The sequence below is a fragment of the Triturus cristatus genome, chromosome 10 (genome assembly GCF_964204655.1).
Source record: "Triturus cristatus chromosome 10, aTriCri1.1, whole genome shotgun sequence".
Lineage (NCBI taxonomy): Eukaryota > Metazoa > Chordata > Amphibia > Caudata > Salamandridae > Triturus > Triturus cristatus.
The window spans coordinates 183,929,434-183,945,044 of record NC_140593.1 but is presented as its reverse complement, the minus strand read 5'-3'; the positions used below and the strand labels follow the sequence as shown (position 1 = coordinate 183,945,044).

The 15,611-nt window shown below is 46.7% G+C and overlaps 1 protein-coding gene across 1 annotated transcript in view; it reads left to right on the top strand.

Moving 5' to 3' along the window:
- Positions 1-15,611, top strand: part of THSD7A (thrombospondin type 1 domain containing 7A) — a 982,498-nt gene that overhangs the window by 675,484 nt on the left and 291,403 nt on the right. The gene's annotated exons all lie outside the window — the stretch shown is intronic.

Below are 15,611 nucleotides of genomic sequence, written 5' to 3'. Positions count from 1 at the left end.
TTTTATGTTTGCAGAGATCTACTTGCTCATTTCCACATTGCTTATGAGAGCTAAGAAATTTATATAATGAGGGTAACAAGAGCAATATTTTGTACTTAACTTCCAATGAATGCATCAGTTAATCTCTGGCAAAACGTTTATGCACTCAGACAAACAACTGAAAAACAGTTTCTGTCAAAAGTCCAACCAAGAGGAACTTAATAGGTTGCAAATTTTATTTCTCATTATAGCCATAAGACAATTGGAGGTCCATTCTTAAAGTTCATCCAACTCGTAACATTTCACAGTGTTACAGCCAGCATGTATTTCTCGGGCATGCTGCTCCCTCACGGGTAAAAGTTTCCTTCACCATGTATGATAGTTAGCAACCTCACTTCTAGGTTTTTCTCTGTTTATCAGATTGGTAGTGGAAAGTGTAACCTGTATCAACATTCATGCCATTTCCCAATTAATAAACCAAATTAAAGTGAATCAAACTCAAAATCTAGGCTTGTACTCATTATTTTGAACCATCTCCCATAAAGGCCCATACATTAGATGGAGTCTTCAAAAGGGGAGTGCAGAATGTGCCTATGTAAGAGGATCCAAATCCTGAGGAAGGCCTGTAGACCCACTGGAGGCATGCAGAAGGCCGAAGCATGTAGATATAAAAACACAAAACATAGATTAGGGGGCATGGATACTAATGATCCAGGAATACCCCCGCCCAAAACCTTTTTTAATGCTGCCATGAAAAGTTCGAAATAAAATTAAATGGACAATCCCCTAGGTAGTTTTATATTTTTTTCTGTTTTGAGAGGATTCTTTACCCAGGTGGGACAGAGGTATTGACTCTAGTTCCTCAACTTTTTGATAATAACGTAAAAATCTATTTTTTCACGCCATTCTGGATGTTGGTCTGTGCCAGGATGTTGGTGCACGCCCTATGATGAAGCATGACACTATCTAGTGCGTGAGGGTAGTATTTAAACACAAAGGGATTTCCCACGGCAGAATATTGAGCAGCTCCCTGTGAGACTATAGTTCATTTTTAAATAACCCTTCCTTTATTTGGTGTGTAACAACGTTTATGAGAACCCTGAAATATTCTTTCCACCTATCTTTGAGCTTTCTGGTGGTGGCTTCCACATATTGTATTCTACTAACACAAAAAATCAGGTAATCACAGATAACAGTATTATGGTTCAGAAGTGTTGGAATTTCATACGTCTTAATGTGTTTTAGATTTTAAATGATGTTTTGCTATTATTTTCATATCTGCAGCAGATACTGTATCCGCATTTAAAGCAATCCTCAAGTGACTCTGGTAATCATTGCAAAGTAGACATCGTTGCTTGTGGCTTGATCATATATGTTGGAGTATCACTGGGAGTTAGGATATTTTTGGGTGTAGGATCACTTTTATAACTTATCAGTGGTTGTTCTGAAATATGTTTGGCCTATTAGAGTCCAAACACTGAGCATTTCAGTGTATTCTTAGGGTGTTGAAATGAAAGTAATTGCTGTTACTATATTTTGTAATGAGTCTGATTATATCCTAATTTTGAAAATCATTCTTGACATTATCTTTCAACAATTCTTCTCTTGTGATGCTCATTGCTGAGATGGGGTATATTACGCAACACTAGCATCCACCATAACTCATTATTTTTCTGAAAACACTGGTACGGCGTCTTAGGTGGCATTGGAATGGGAGGCTTTCAAAGTGGCAATAAAAGGTACAGCCATTAGCACTTCCTTTGGAGCCCGACAACCTGTCTATTGAGACCTGCAGGACACTGAAGATAAACTCCACACGCTTGAAACTAGGGCAGCTCAAGACCCCCTGGATAAACCAGATCTCCCGGAGGCACGTATTACATATGCAGAATTATTGGATCAACTACGTATAATCGATTGCCGTACTTATTTACATAAAACACACGCAGAATCAGATAGACCAAGTACATTACTGGCATGGATTCTGAGAAATGCCAATCCCCCCATTCCTGTAACTGAAATCTGGTCGTCCCAACACACTAAAGCCGTTACACAAATGGACATTAACACAGTCTTCTATGATTATTACAGAGCGTTGTATACCTCCCCACCACGGATTGATCATTTAGAAATTAACACATTTCCGGAATCAGTAGAACTACAGTAGGTATCAGACGAGAACAAGACAATGCTAGCTGAACCTATAACAATAGTAAAAATAAAAGCTGCAATTAAGGACCTCCCTAACAACAAATCCCCAGGATTAGATGGCCTCCCCGTGGAGTTTTATCCAACTTATACAGAACAATTGGCCCCACAACTACATAAACTGTATAAGGAAGCCTTTGAAAAAGATGCACTACCCCCCTCTAAAACACATACATTAATAACTTCACTCCCCAAACCCGGGAGGGACCATTCTTGGTTATCCGCATACCATCCGCTCTCATTATTAAACACTGAGTTCAAGATATTAAGTAAAATCCTAGCCAACAGCTTACAGCCCCTTGTACCAAAGCTGGTACATATAGACCAATGTGGCTTTGTCCCTGGGCGTAGCACATCTTTGAATATACGTAGACTGTGTAACATATTGTTTGCTTGTACCGAGGAGAATTCTGTGGCAGGATGTATTACGCTAGTTCTCACTCAAGCATTTGATACACTGAGCTGGGATTATATGATGGTCGCACTATTGAAATTTGGGATCCCACAAGCCTATACCCAATGGATCCAACTACTGTATCATCTCCCCACAGCAAGGGTGCGCACAGGATCACACATCTCAGAACCATATCAAATACAACGGGGCACAAGACAGGGCTTGCCCTTGAACCACTGGCCCACAAACTTCGAGCGTCCTCAGTGGAGTGGGGGATAAACATTAACAGCACCCATCATGCCTTATCACTTTACGCAGATGACATTATCTTATACACTAGGAGATTGTAGAACAACTTAGTTCCTGTAGCACAACTTTTTACACAATTCAAACACATTGCTTGATTAGCAATTAATTATGAGAAATCTTATACTTTCCCATTCGGTATTAATATGGAAGACTTGACTATACCATTTGGACACTGCGAGATAACAATAGCTCATAATACCTTTAAATACTTAGGGATCCAAGTGTATAGAACCAAAACCGATCTCATTGAGGGAAACTTGCATAAAGCGATCCGGTCCCTGAGGGCACAGATTGCTTTCTTGACATCACTTTCTCTATTGGTGGCGGGACGTTTAGCAATTTCCAAAATGGTTATGCTTCCGCAATTACTTTACTACTTTACAAATCCTCCAATGGTAATCCCGAGAGCTGTATTCACAGCCCTGAATACACTACTAACTTCCTGAATCTGGGGCACGGGCTGGAGACGCCTGAGCTTAGCAAAGCTACAACTCCGATCAGATGCCGGGGGAATAGGAGCTCCAGACTTCTATGCATTTTGCCTAGCTTCACAACTACAATGGCTCTCATACTGGATGGCAGGCCGTAACCTACAGGAAATAGCATACTCAGAGCATATGCTGGCTCAATGCACGTTGCATAGACTGCTCTCCCAGAGCCGATCATTCCCACATACAGCAGGAACCCTTCTTAGAACTGCAATCACATACTGGAAGCAGTCATTAAATTACACGAACACTCTCCCTGCATATGCACCAAATGTACCACTACGAGGCATCCTGACTAATCTAGGAACACTCACCACCCGTAAATTAGAGCCATGGTTGTAGGCCGGAGTGACAACGATAGGGGACTTATTTGGGGACAAAATGTTACTCACACATACTGATTTTGTAAGCGAGGAGGGTGTTACGGAGACACTGTTCATGACCCATGCGAGTCTGTTAAGGTACGTCAAAAAATACTGGGTGCCTTATGTGGCAGAACCAAACACCCATGAGCTTGTCCACCTAATGTACCTCAGGGGGACGAGTAGCCACTTAACACAATGGTTCTATTGGGATATACGCACACACCGTCCCACTCCCCTCACTGTAATACGGGCCAAATGAGAACAGGTCATCGACAGACCGCTATCAGACAAGGAATGTGCAACAATATTGGAATACCCAAAACGCACCTCCCGTAACACCCGCTTCAAATTCATCCAGTATATGATCACGCAGAGATCATACCTAACCCCACATAGACTACATGCCATCTTCCCTGCCATTCGGCCACACTGCCCTAGATGTCCTGAACAAGATGCAGATTTACTACATATGGTCTGGGCTTGCCCCAACCTGGGCCGATACTGGGGTGGAATAACTACTGTCTTAAAAGAGGTAGTAGGCGATACAGGATGGCACAAAGTAGAGACAAGTATATTGGGATTATACAAAAGGCATAAAGAACACAAGGTATGAGCCAGATTTGCGGCTCTGGCTTTACTCATTGCTAAAAGAGGTATTACTAGGAGATGGAAATCCCCAGTGCTCCCTTTACTACTCAGTTGGAAGGAGGAAGTGAAAAGGTGGGGTTTGGCGGAGAGTGTGGCGATCCGTAGAGAGGAGAAAAGAGGCCTAAGAAAGAAACCAATCGCAATGAGCTGGAATTATTTGTGGGAAACCTTCAAAGCATTTGACACTCTTACCATATAGGACTCCATATGAGGCATTATATTCCATAATCAAGCACCTGCCCAAAGAGACGACATTATTCTTGCATCCAAAATAGGGCAATCGCCAGGTCAAAGACTCCCATTAATCCCAATTACCCCTATATATAAAGACTCCTCCTACCTAGGATTTGCTCACACTTTTTTAGCGTGCATAATCCAAGTCCCAGACATAACCTTTTTAATCGGAACTTCCATTATTCTGTGGCGGCTTGTCAACAGGGGTGGGGGGTTCATAAAATGTATATCACTGATTAGATATTTATCCAGGAAAAAAATACAATTATTAAATAACATGACGGAAATGGATGTTATATTAGGATGACAACCGTTAAGTTAGGTCCCAAGGAGGTGGGACTGCTATTGTGGTACAATGTTAAGATATGTTATTATTCTATTTGAGTTATGTCATCATCATGTATAGATATATATGACCCTGCTATGTAGAAATCGATCTCCGAACATTTCTTTCTTCTGTACTGTAACCGGAAGAAAATTAATAAAGTTTGTTTAGAAAAAAAGTGATGCTCATTGCTGTAGGTCTTGCAGGTTTTATGATTTAATGGTCATAGCCTTGTTTCAAACCTATCTTAGCAATGAACACCTCTTATTTATTGTATTCTGCTTCTGTGCTACAATTATTTTTTTGTCTTAATAGTTCTCCATGTGGCTTATTGTGTTTCTGCTTTCTGGGGTGGCCTGATCATGCATGCAGCACTGCATTGTCTAAAGGAGTTTTTCAGTATACATTTTAGTCATACCCATGATTTCTAAGCATCTTAGACCTCTCCTTGTCCTGGACATATCATTCTGTATCCAAAAAGCAAATTCTGTGAGTGTTATGTTCCAAACTCAATTCTACATTGTAGACGTTGCCATTTAAATATTTATGACATGATTTCAGATCTTCTACGGTGCCTTTCCAAGTCATCAAGATGCCGTCAATATATTTGCCCCCCCCTAAAGAACCCTATCAGAGCTATATAGGGGACCAACCCAGGCATGCTCCCTCATACAGGCCCATGAAGGGGTCAGCAGGAGAAAGAGCAATCCTGAATCCCATATTGGCTCTCCCTTTTTGATGGTATGGATAATTTTGACTGGGGAAAAAAGTTGTTGTTTAATGCTAATTCTGTAAGTTCAGTTGTCATCCTTGAATGTGATCGGGAACATACTGACTTCATGTAGAAAAAGACCCTCAGTGCCTTTAAGCCTTTAGTATGTTCTGTACAAGTGTATAAACTAGTGACACCCATAGTTACAAATACAGTTGCAGCCCGCGTTAGGGCCGAGCGGTGTGGTGGGGTTGGGAGCAGGGGTGGGGTCAGTGAGGCTGAGAAAGAAAGAAGGAAAAGAAGGGGGAAAAAATAACTTTCCTGCCACCCGCTGCACTGTGCTCTCATGCCCCTCTTGTGGCTTCACTGCAGGCCGAGGATCCCAGCCTCCCCTGCAGCCAATCCTGACACTGATCTCATGCATGAGAGCAGCATCAGGATTGGCCCGAGTGCTCGCGATTTGCACTCCCCAGGAAGAATAGGAGCCTCTGCCTGCTGTCTGCTACACAGCAACGCAGCTCGGGCCGGAGACAGCTTCACTGTGCATGCGGGTCTGGCCGGCCTGAGACTGCCGGCCAAACCCACATGTGCACTGATAGCAGTGCTCACCACTCCCCATTGTGACTGCCCCTGCAATGGCCCCGCCCCCAGGACCCGGCACTTAGAAGTTGAAATTAACCAATAATAAACCTTTTTATTACCGTTTTATTTTTCATCCTTGGAAGCTGCTGGCAGGGGGTGACGCTCCTCCGCCATAGCGGAGGAGCCACCGCTGTGCAAATACATAGTGTTCCTCCCATGACATATTCATCCTTTGCAGTGCTTCCAAAAAAGAAACAGACCTAATCTTCTTATTTTGCTTCGAACCTGTCGGACAGTTTAATTCTCATTCACCTTGTCCTAAGCTTGAGATTATGCTAGTACTGCGTAACTCCACCCTTTTAAGGGAATCTGATCTCTTGTTGCAGGCCCCTCTCTTGAGTCGACTTCTGCATTTGTTCGCATAGGTATAGACTCTGTCTGATTTTTAACCTCTTTCATCCCATTGAAATGTAGTCCTCTTTCTTTTCCTTAGCTCCTCTTGGTATCTGTCCATAAAATGATCAGGGATGGCATAGCTCTTTCTGGTGTTCTCAGAACAGTTAAGTCTATTTATTTCTTATCATCAAGTATTTTCTTTATCAGTTTACTTACGTGGACCTCGGCCAGATCAATCAACATTTCAGTCATATCCCTTGATGTTAGATTAAGTTTCTACTCCCATCTCGTTGCCCACTCTTCATCAAGGCCATCAACCTCTGGAAAATAGATACATATAGCATTGGATCATATTTCAGTCTATTGGAACCACTAAACTCTTTACATGAAAATAAATTATTGGTTAGTGTTTCCCAATTAAAAATCAAATGACAGTGAAACAAACTGGACATCCATATAAGCACTCATTATTTTGAAATATCTCTCATATAGGCATTAACCTCAGATGCAGTCTTTCCGCAGCGCGTCATGTTTCCAAAGTTTCCTTCCATTGCTGGTATCCAGACACAAATGCTAAGAACAGAGACTCTGGACACTCAAGACAAGTTATTTTGGGACTCTGAACTTTTTCCTCTTAACCTTCAGGAAGACAGGGACATGAAAATGCATGACGCCTCACCTCTGTCAGTAAGCAAATGGAATGGAGTTTTGATATGTGTCCTTAACTCATTTTGCTGTTCCCTCCATGTGCCTTCTGAAGGAGCACTCGGAAGCAGCCACCAGGTTGAACCAGTGTTTTACAAAAATAAACAAGCATGGGCATAGCCAATAGGTCAAGCCTTTGGGACCTTGTAAGTGTTTAGTCATGCAGCACATTACCTTGGGTGCTATCCCGACCAGGGATTGAAAAACTGTACAATTACTACACACTGGGTCATGCAGTCTGATTCAGGAATACATGCTTGTCTGAAACCTAAAAGTCTCACAGTGCCAGAGCACCTTAACACACAAGATATACTAAAGGCCCAAAAATCTATAGTGTTCCCTTTCCAGATAGACACTGCTTTACTCAGCTCCTTATTCTGACACACAACTAATGGAGACATAATAGGAGCCAAATTGAATATGGTGTCATGCCCAGAGTAACTGCACCGAATAGCATAGGCCCCAACAAAAATAAGAAGGCTGGCCAAAAGGGGAGCATATTTGAGGGGCTTCCCACAGGGTAGCAGCTTCCCTCCCTTCCCTACTTTGGCAGAATGCACAGGCAATGCACCAGGAGTCCATAGGAGGGTGTTACAGTCAGATCAATGGCCATGCTCAGGAGGCTGAGCAAGTACATTATCTAGAATCTTTTCAAAGTAGAGAGGGTTGACTCCCTTGATGCATACTGCACGGACCTACTCTGGTATCATTGGTTCTTGTCAGAGTTCATCTAAAACACATGACCAAAGTTCGGACAGGTTTGTGGCCAAACAATTGAGTGCAATAGACTGAAGCTTACCAGTTAGACCCATGAAGGAGGTCCAACTTGCTCCTCAATCTTGACACAGCCTATGTTTTGCAAAGGCTGTGTGAGAGGAATGTGTAAAGTGTTCTCTCCTCAAGAGTCTCACCTAATAGCACCTCAAATACCTTACAATGTTCAAGTGCAACCAATCTAGCCTCGGCAGCTCAGGAGAAACAGGTTCTGAGGGTATGTATAGGCAGTCTGCAGGCACTGCAGCTTTTAGGCAAGGCAGACTGAGTACACCGTAGTTTTTAATAGTCCTATCTGGACGCCACAAAGTCGATTATTGTCTGCACTCTGGAGATGTAGGTCTGGGGGTGGTCTAGGCCTGGAGGGTTCTGTCGGATGCGGAAAAAGCTGAATAATTGACTTTGAGTGCAGATGTCCATTCTGAACTGTGTTGGTCAATTGCGCACTTCACAGTGCAGCAGCGCCCTCAGGCGATGTCAGGAGTACTCACTTGGAAGGCTTCACCTGTAAATATTGCCGTTTAACTCCAGAAGCCATATTGCAGAAATGTTGCACTCGTGCCACCGAAACAAATACAGTGAATGCCCCTGTTACTGGCAATATGGCTTTCCAAGGGGCATATCAGCAACAACCGGCGACAATTATCGCTAAGCGCACTTAGCGCTAGGATAATTATATCCGGCTAACGTGGATTTTTATCGCTGAGATAGCGTGCTATTAGCAACGCTTATCTCAAAAGCGATAAAAATCCTAGCGGCAACTGCCAAACGTGAGATTATCGCTGGAAACACAGCGATAATCTCACGAAGTTTGGCGTTAGCTTGATGATAGGGCCTCACATACTTAGCCATGATATCCACCTTCCATAGGATATCATGGCTAAGTCAGTCCTGAAGCAGGCGTAAGGAAAGTAGCGATAACAGGGGTAATCGCTACTTTTCTTGCCGCTATGCTTCATAGCGTGGGGCTTGAGGATAGGAGAAATGTCGCTTAGCAACATTTCTCCAGTCATGTCAGGTCAGGAACGGCCACTTTGCATCTCATTAGAGATGCAAAGCTGGGCGTTAATAATCCGGGCGCTAATGCAAGGTTTCATGCGATAGCGTGACCTTGCTAATTAGGCGATAAAATTATCGTCGCTTTTCGCCCAAAAACGGACGCAAAAACGGCGATAATTTTATATCGCCTCGTTGCTGATATGCCCCCAAATAAGTAAGCCATTCATACTGTGGGATCAGGCTGGTGGGGGTGATTACGAGTGAGTATCATTTTACAAGATTACCACTGCGGTAATGAATACAGACCCCAACCAGAGAGCTAAGCTCAACCACTTAAGGACACTAAACTACCTTGTCGTTTTGTGATTTAAACGCTATATAAAAAGAAAATTAAACCCAAACTATCCCATTCTTATGACTTTGTCGATATGTGTGAGTTGTTTTAACTTACAGTCCTATTACAGGCATTGCCTCTGTTAGACCTGGCATCTTTGGCGTGGTTTCCCCTGACTTTTTGCCTCTACCTCCCCGTATTTTTGAACCTGTGCTGGATTTCGTTTTTGCTGGGTTAGATGCTTTGGGCACTTTGCCACTGCTGATCAGTGTCAAAGTGCAAGTGCTCCCTAGGTAAATTGTCATATTGATTGGTTATCCATGATTGGTATATTTGTTTCACCTGTTAGCCCCTAGTAAATTGCACTGAGTGTGTCAGGGCTGGTAATTCAAATGCTACTAGTGGGCCTGCAGCACTGATTGTGCCACCCACAGGAGTATCCCTAAAATGGTGTCACAGGCCTGCCACCGCAGTGCCTGGGTGCAGTTGCTAACTGCCATGCTGACCTGACCAGTGTCCACACTGGCCAGGCCTATCCCTTCCCTTTCTGTACACATTGGACACCCCTATGGAAGGCCCTAGGTACCCCCCTGGGCAGGGTGCAGTGTATGTTAAAGGTAGAGCATATATTGGTGTAGGTGCCATGCTCTTGTAGTGAATTACAGCCATTTTCTTTTTTCACTATTGAAAGGCTATCTTGCCCATAGGCTATAATAGGGAATGCTGAGTAAAATGTTTAGCTGCATATCTTCCCATAGGAGCAAGATAGAAAATTAAAGTCTGGTATCCCTGAACTCAGAATTTAATAACACATATTTTAGGAAAGATGGTTTTTAAATCCTGTGTTTGAAAACAGCACTTTTAGAAAGTGGCTGTTTCCTTTCCTGCCCTTTCTGTGTGCCTTGGCCTGTTTATCAATCAATCAATCAGTGACACTTGTAAAGCGCGCTACATACCCGTAGGGTCTCAAGGCGCTGGGGGGGGGGGGAGGGGGGGTGCCGCTACTGCTCGAACAGCCAGGTCTTCAGCTTCTTCCTGAAGGAGAGGTGGTCTTGGGTCAGGCGCAGGTCGGTAGGGAGGGAGTTCCAGGTCTTGGCGGCCAGGTAGGAGAAGGACCTTCCTCCTGTAGTCGCTTTTCGGATGCGGGGGACGGCGGCGAGGGCGTGGTTGGCTGATCGGAGGTGGCGTTTGGGAGCGTGGAAGTTGACTCGGCTGTTGAGGTAGCTCGGGCCTTGGTCGTGTAGGGCTTTGTGTGCGTGGGTGAGGAGGCGGAAGGTGATTCTTTTGTTGACGGGGAGCCAGTGAAGGTCTCTCAGATGTCCGGAGATGTGGCTGGTTCGTGGGATGTCGAGGATGAGTCTGGCTGAGGCGTTCTGGATCCGCTGGAGTCTCTTCTGGAGCTTGGCGGTGGTACCGGCGTAGAGGGCGTTGCCGTAGTCCAGTCGGCTGGTGACGAGGGCCTGGGTGACGGTCTTCCTGGTCTCGGTGGGGATCCACCAGAAGATCTTCCGTAGCATGCGTAGGATGTTGAAGCACGCCGAGGAGACGTTGTTGACTTGCCTGGTCATGGAGAGGGAGGAGTCCAGGAGGAAGCCCAGGTTGCGTGCATGGTCTGTCGGTTTGGGTGCGGTGCCCAGGGCGGGAGGCCACCAGGAGTCGTCCCAGGTGGAGGGTGAGGAGCCCAGGATGAGGACCTCCGTCTTGTCCGAGTTCAGTTTCAGGCGGCTGGTCGTCATCCACTCGGCTACCTCTTTCATCCCTTCGTGCAGGTTGGATCTGGCGGCGGCGGGGTCGTTGGTCAGGGAGAGGATCAGTTGGGTGTCGTCGGCGTAGGAGATTATGCTGAGGTTGTGTTTGCGTACGATGGCCGCGAGGGGGCTCATGTAGACGTTGAAGAGGGTGGGGCTCAGAGATGATCCTTGAGGGACGCCGCAGGTGACTTCGGAGGCCTCTGACTTGTACGGTGGTAGGCGGACTCTCTGTGTTCTTCCGTCGAGGAAGGAGATGATCCAGTCCAGCGCCTTGTCCTGGATTCCGATGTTGCTGAGGCGCCGTACTAGGGTGCGGTGGCAGACCGTGTCGAATGCCGCAGAGAGGTCTAGGAGGATGAGGGCCGCTGTTTCTCCATTGTCCATCAGGGCTCGGATGTCATCGGTGGCGGCGATGAGGGCGGTCTCGGTGCTGTGATTGGCTCGGAAGCCGGACTGTGAGGGGTCGAGGGATCCGTTTGTCTCGAGGAAGGCGGCCATCTGCTTGTTGACGGTCTTCTCGATGACTTTGGCTGGAAACGGGAGGAGCGAGATGGGGCGGTAATTCTTGAGGTCGGTGGGGTCCGCTGTAGGTTTCTTTAGTAGGGCGCTGAGTTCGGCGTGCTTCCAGCTCTCAGGGAAGATGGTGGTGTCGAAGGAAGTGTTGATGATGTCTCGCAGGTGGGGTGCGATGACAGCGTCGGCCTTGTTGAAGACGTGGTGAGGGCAGGGGTCGGTCGGTGATCCGGAGTGGATGGAGTTCATCGTGCGGATGGTGTCTTCGGTGCTGATCGGGGTCCAGGCGTGGAGGGTGGTGGTGGGGGGTGGTTGTTCGGTCATGGTGTGCGTTGGTTGGTTGTTGAAGCTGTTATGTATGTCCGCGATCTTGTTGTGGAAGTATGAAGCGAGGGAGTTGCAGAGGTCTTGCGATGGGGTGATGTCGTTGTTTCCTGCGCTGGGGTTGAAAAGCTCTTTCACGATGTTGAAGAGTTCCTTGCAGTTGTGTGCGTTGTTGTCCAACCGGTCTTTGAATGCTGTTTTCTTGGCGGCGCGGATCAGCTGGTGGTGTTTCCGGGTGGCAAGTTTGAAGGAGGTCCTGTTGTCTGGTGTCGGTTCCCTTCTCCAGACTTTCTCGAGGGCTCGGCAGTTCTTCTTGGAGCTCTTGAGTTCGTCGGTGAACCATGGGGCCTTCTTGCTGCCGGGTCTGCTAGGCGGGGTCCTCAGTGGGGCGAGTTCGTCCGCGCAGTTGCTGATCCACTTCGTGAGGTTGTCGGCGGCTTGGCTGGGGTTCGCTGAGCTGGCAGGAGGGTGCTGGTTCAGGGAGGTGGCGAGCTGGTCTGCTGTGATCTTGTTCCAGCTTCTGCGGGCTGCCTGTTGCTGGTGTTGGTGGGTCGTCGTTCTCTTGAAGGTGAAGTGGACGCAGCTGTGGTCCGTCCATTGAAGCTCTGTGGCGTGGCTGAAGTCTATGTCTGTGCTGGATGAGAAGACTGCGTCGAGTGTGTGTCCGGCGAGGTGGGTGGGGGTGGACACCAGTTGCTTGAGTCCCAGGTTGGCGAGGTTGTCGAGCAGGGTGCTGGTGTTGCGGTCGTTGTTGTTCTCCAGATGGAAGTTGAGGTCTCCCAGGAGGATGTAGTCGGCGGAGGGGAGGGCATGCGGGCTGACGAAGTCGGCGATGTCCTCGCTGAATTGTGTGCGTGGTCCAGGGGGTCGGTAGATCAGGGTGCCTCTGAGGGTGGTGTTCGGGTTGGTGTGGATCTGGAAATGCAGGTGTTCGGCGCTGGTCAGGGTGTTGTCGGTGCTGGTCGTGAGACGGATGGTGTTCCTGTGGATGATGGCGATGCCTCCTCCCATCTGGTTGGCGTTTCGGTCCCTCCGGACGACCTTGTAGCCCTCTGGGATAGCGATGGCGATGTCGGGAGCTGAAGAGGCGTTCATCCAGGTCTCCGTGAGGAAGGCGACGTCAGGGGCTGTGGCGTCTAGAAGGTTCCAGAGTTCGATGGCGTGTCTGTGGACGGAGCGGGTGTTGAGCAGGATGCACTTGAGGTGGGTGCTGCTGGTATTCGACTTGGTGGGTGCTGGTGCGAGGCTGGTCCGGATGCAGGTGAACTTGCGCGCCTGTTGCCGCTGCAAAATCAACGCCTCGTTCGTCTTCGGAGCGCATCGCCCACGGAGCAGGAAGATTCCCGTCGCTGCGAGTATCGGCAGAGTCTGCCGCCGCTGAGTGAGATCGTCGCACCGCTCGTTAGCGGGCCGCATTTCGTCGCTGCGAACATCATTGCAGAGCCATCAAAGATCGTCGCATCGTGCCTTTGCGAGTAAATTTCTACCGGAGAAGCTACGCCTTGGAATCCATACAAGTATCACCTCACTCCCCATACAGACCGGATTCGTCGCACACATCCGCTGCGTGCAGCGGGGTTGTTGCATCGCCTCCCCAGGGTCTCAGGACTGACGCTGTTGCTTTTTTTTTTTACGCCTGAACGCCGCTAGGCACTTTTATCGCATCACCAGGTAGTGTTGGCTAAAATCGACGCTAATGTGGATTATTTTGCCGCTAAGCTAAGAACTCTTTTGAAACCATATTCTTGAACTGTGTATGTTGGAATTTTGTCGTTTTGGTCTTGTGTAGTTTATATAAAAGTACTTTATCTACACTGGTGTGGAGTCCATGTGTGGTGTTTTCACTGTGTTACTGTGAGTGTTGTTACAAATACTTTACACATTGCCTTTGATAAGCCCGTCTGCTCGTGCCAAGCTACCAAGGGGGTGAGCAGGGGTTATCTAAAGAGTGTATCCCCCTTACCCTGACTAGAAGTAAGGGTCCCTATTTGGACAGTGGTACCTACCTCTGCCAACGAGAAACCCCCAGATCTAACAGCCTCCCAGTGAATTTACGGTCCGCGCTGATTCACTGGGCTGATGGGAGCTGCCATGTTATAGCATTTGCAGCACCGTGCTTGGGCGGAACCTCACCTCAGCACTTTTTAAACCACAGTAGCACAGTCTCGACTTTATAACACCTTTCATAAGCCCTGCACGGAGCTCTCAGCCGGCCCCGCTCTGAAGTGCCAGCTCTGGTGCAAAGGCTGCAAAAACAGCAAGGCAGCTCACCACATGAGAACCAGAAAATGGGTGTTTGCAAACTAAAATAGAACATTCATGCACCTCATTCGTCTGCCCTAGAAACACCAGGAAACAATGGCTGTGCCAGGGCAGACCTACATGCTGCCTACCTGCAGTTGTGCAGAGCTGAGCCCACAAGGGTCAGGCAGAGGCCATTGCATCCAAAGTTGTGCATCAGAGTGGACGTCAAAAGACATATTTGTTAAAAGCGAGGGGCACACACTTTTGCAAAAGGACAGCCCATAATATTAACGAGCGGTGGGAGGATGGAGGGTTGGGGAATGCATACTTAACGAGTGCTGGGAAGAGGGAGGGTTGCGGGAATGAGGGTGAAATACCACTATTTTCCGGCGCTCTGGGTCAGCCGGGGCCCGGACCATGGTACAATAGGATGCAGTGCTTTGTTTAACTGACGCACCACCAATTACTTTCACTTTCTCTCGTAGAGCAACGAGTGGTTAAAGTGATGGACAGGAGAGAGGCCGGGCAGGGTGTCGAACTAATGAGCGGGAGGTTAAACAAGCACTCATCGGGTGCACTCCCAAATTAGCGTTGCACCTAGGGACTGCATGTGCGCCGCTGCTCGTACCCGTGAAAATACTCCACAGGAGTGAACTTCTCAAAAAAGGTGGGACATGCACCCCCCATTAGCCAATTACAGACTACGATTTTTAAATGGCACACACAAAAGCAAATCCAAAGCGATGGAGGAGTCAGAACCCACAAAGTACAGACAACAGATCGCCTAACAGCACAAGCGTAGTATAGGCTCGACCTAAAAATACAATACAACAAAGAAAAGTGGTTCTCTTACATGAAGTTTGCAACAGTGAAAAGAGTTGTGCAGGTCGACCTTGTTGCATGTTTTCTGCTTGTGTTATAGAGAATGAGTCAAACATATTCTGATAAAGTCCATATTGTATGAATAGTTTTGCAAACGAACACAAATGGAGGAAACCGATGTATAACCATTGCAAAAAATACTTGCATTCATGGTGTATAGTTTTTAGTAAACAAATCCAGACCCATTTAAAACCTTTCTTACAATAAGGAGCAATTTAATATTATTATAATTTTGCACTTATTTATATGTCCGATTTCTAAATGTTTGCCCTGGTAACAATCTTTGCAAAATAATTTTCCTTGATAAGTTTAATGCAAAAAATGTTATCCTTCTTTCCCTATTGTGCAAGCTCAAAAATAATGCAAAAACGTAACTATTCCTTAAGGGGTGAGATACAGTATAATGCACTTTAAAGGCCATTTGTGCCATCGTGCAATACTTCTA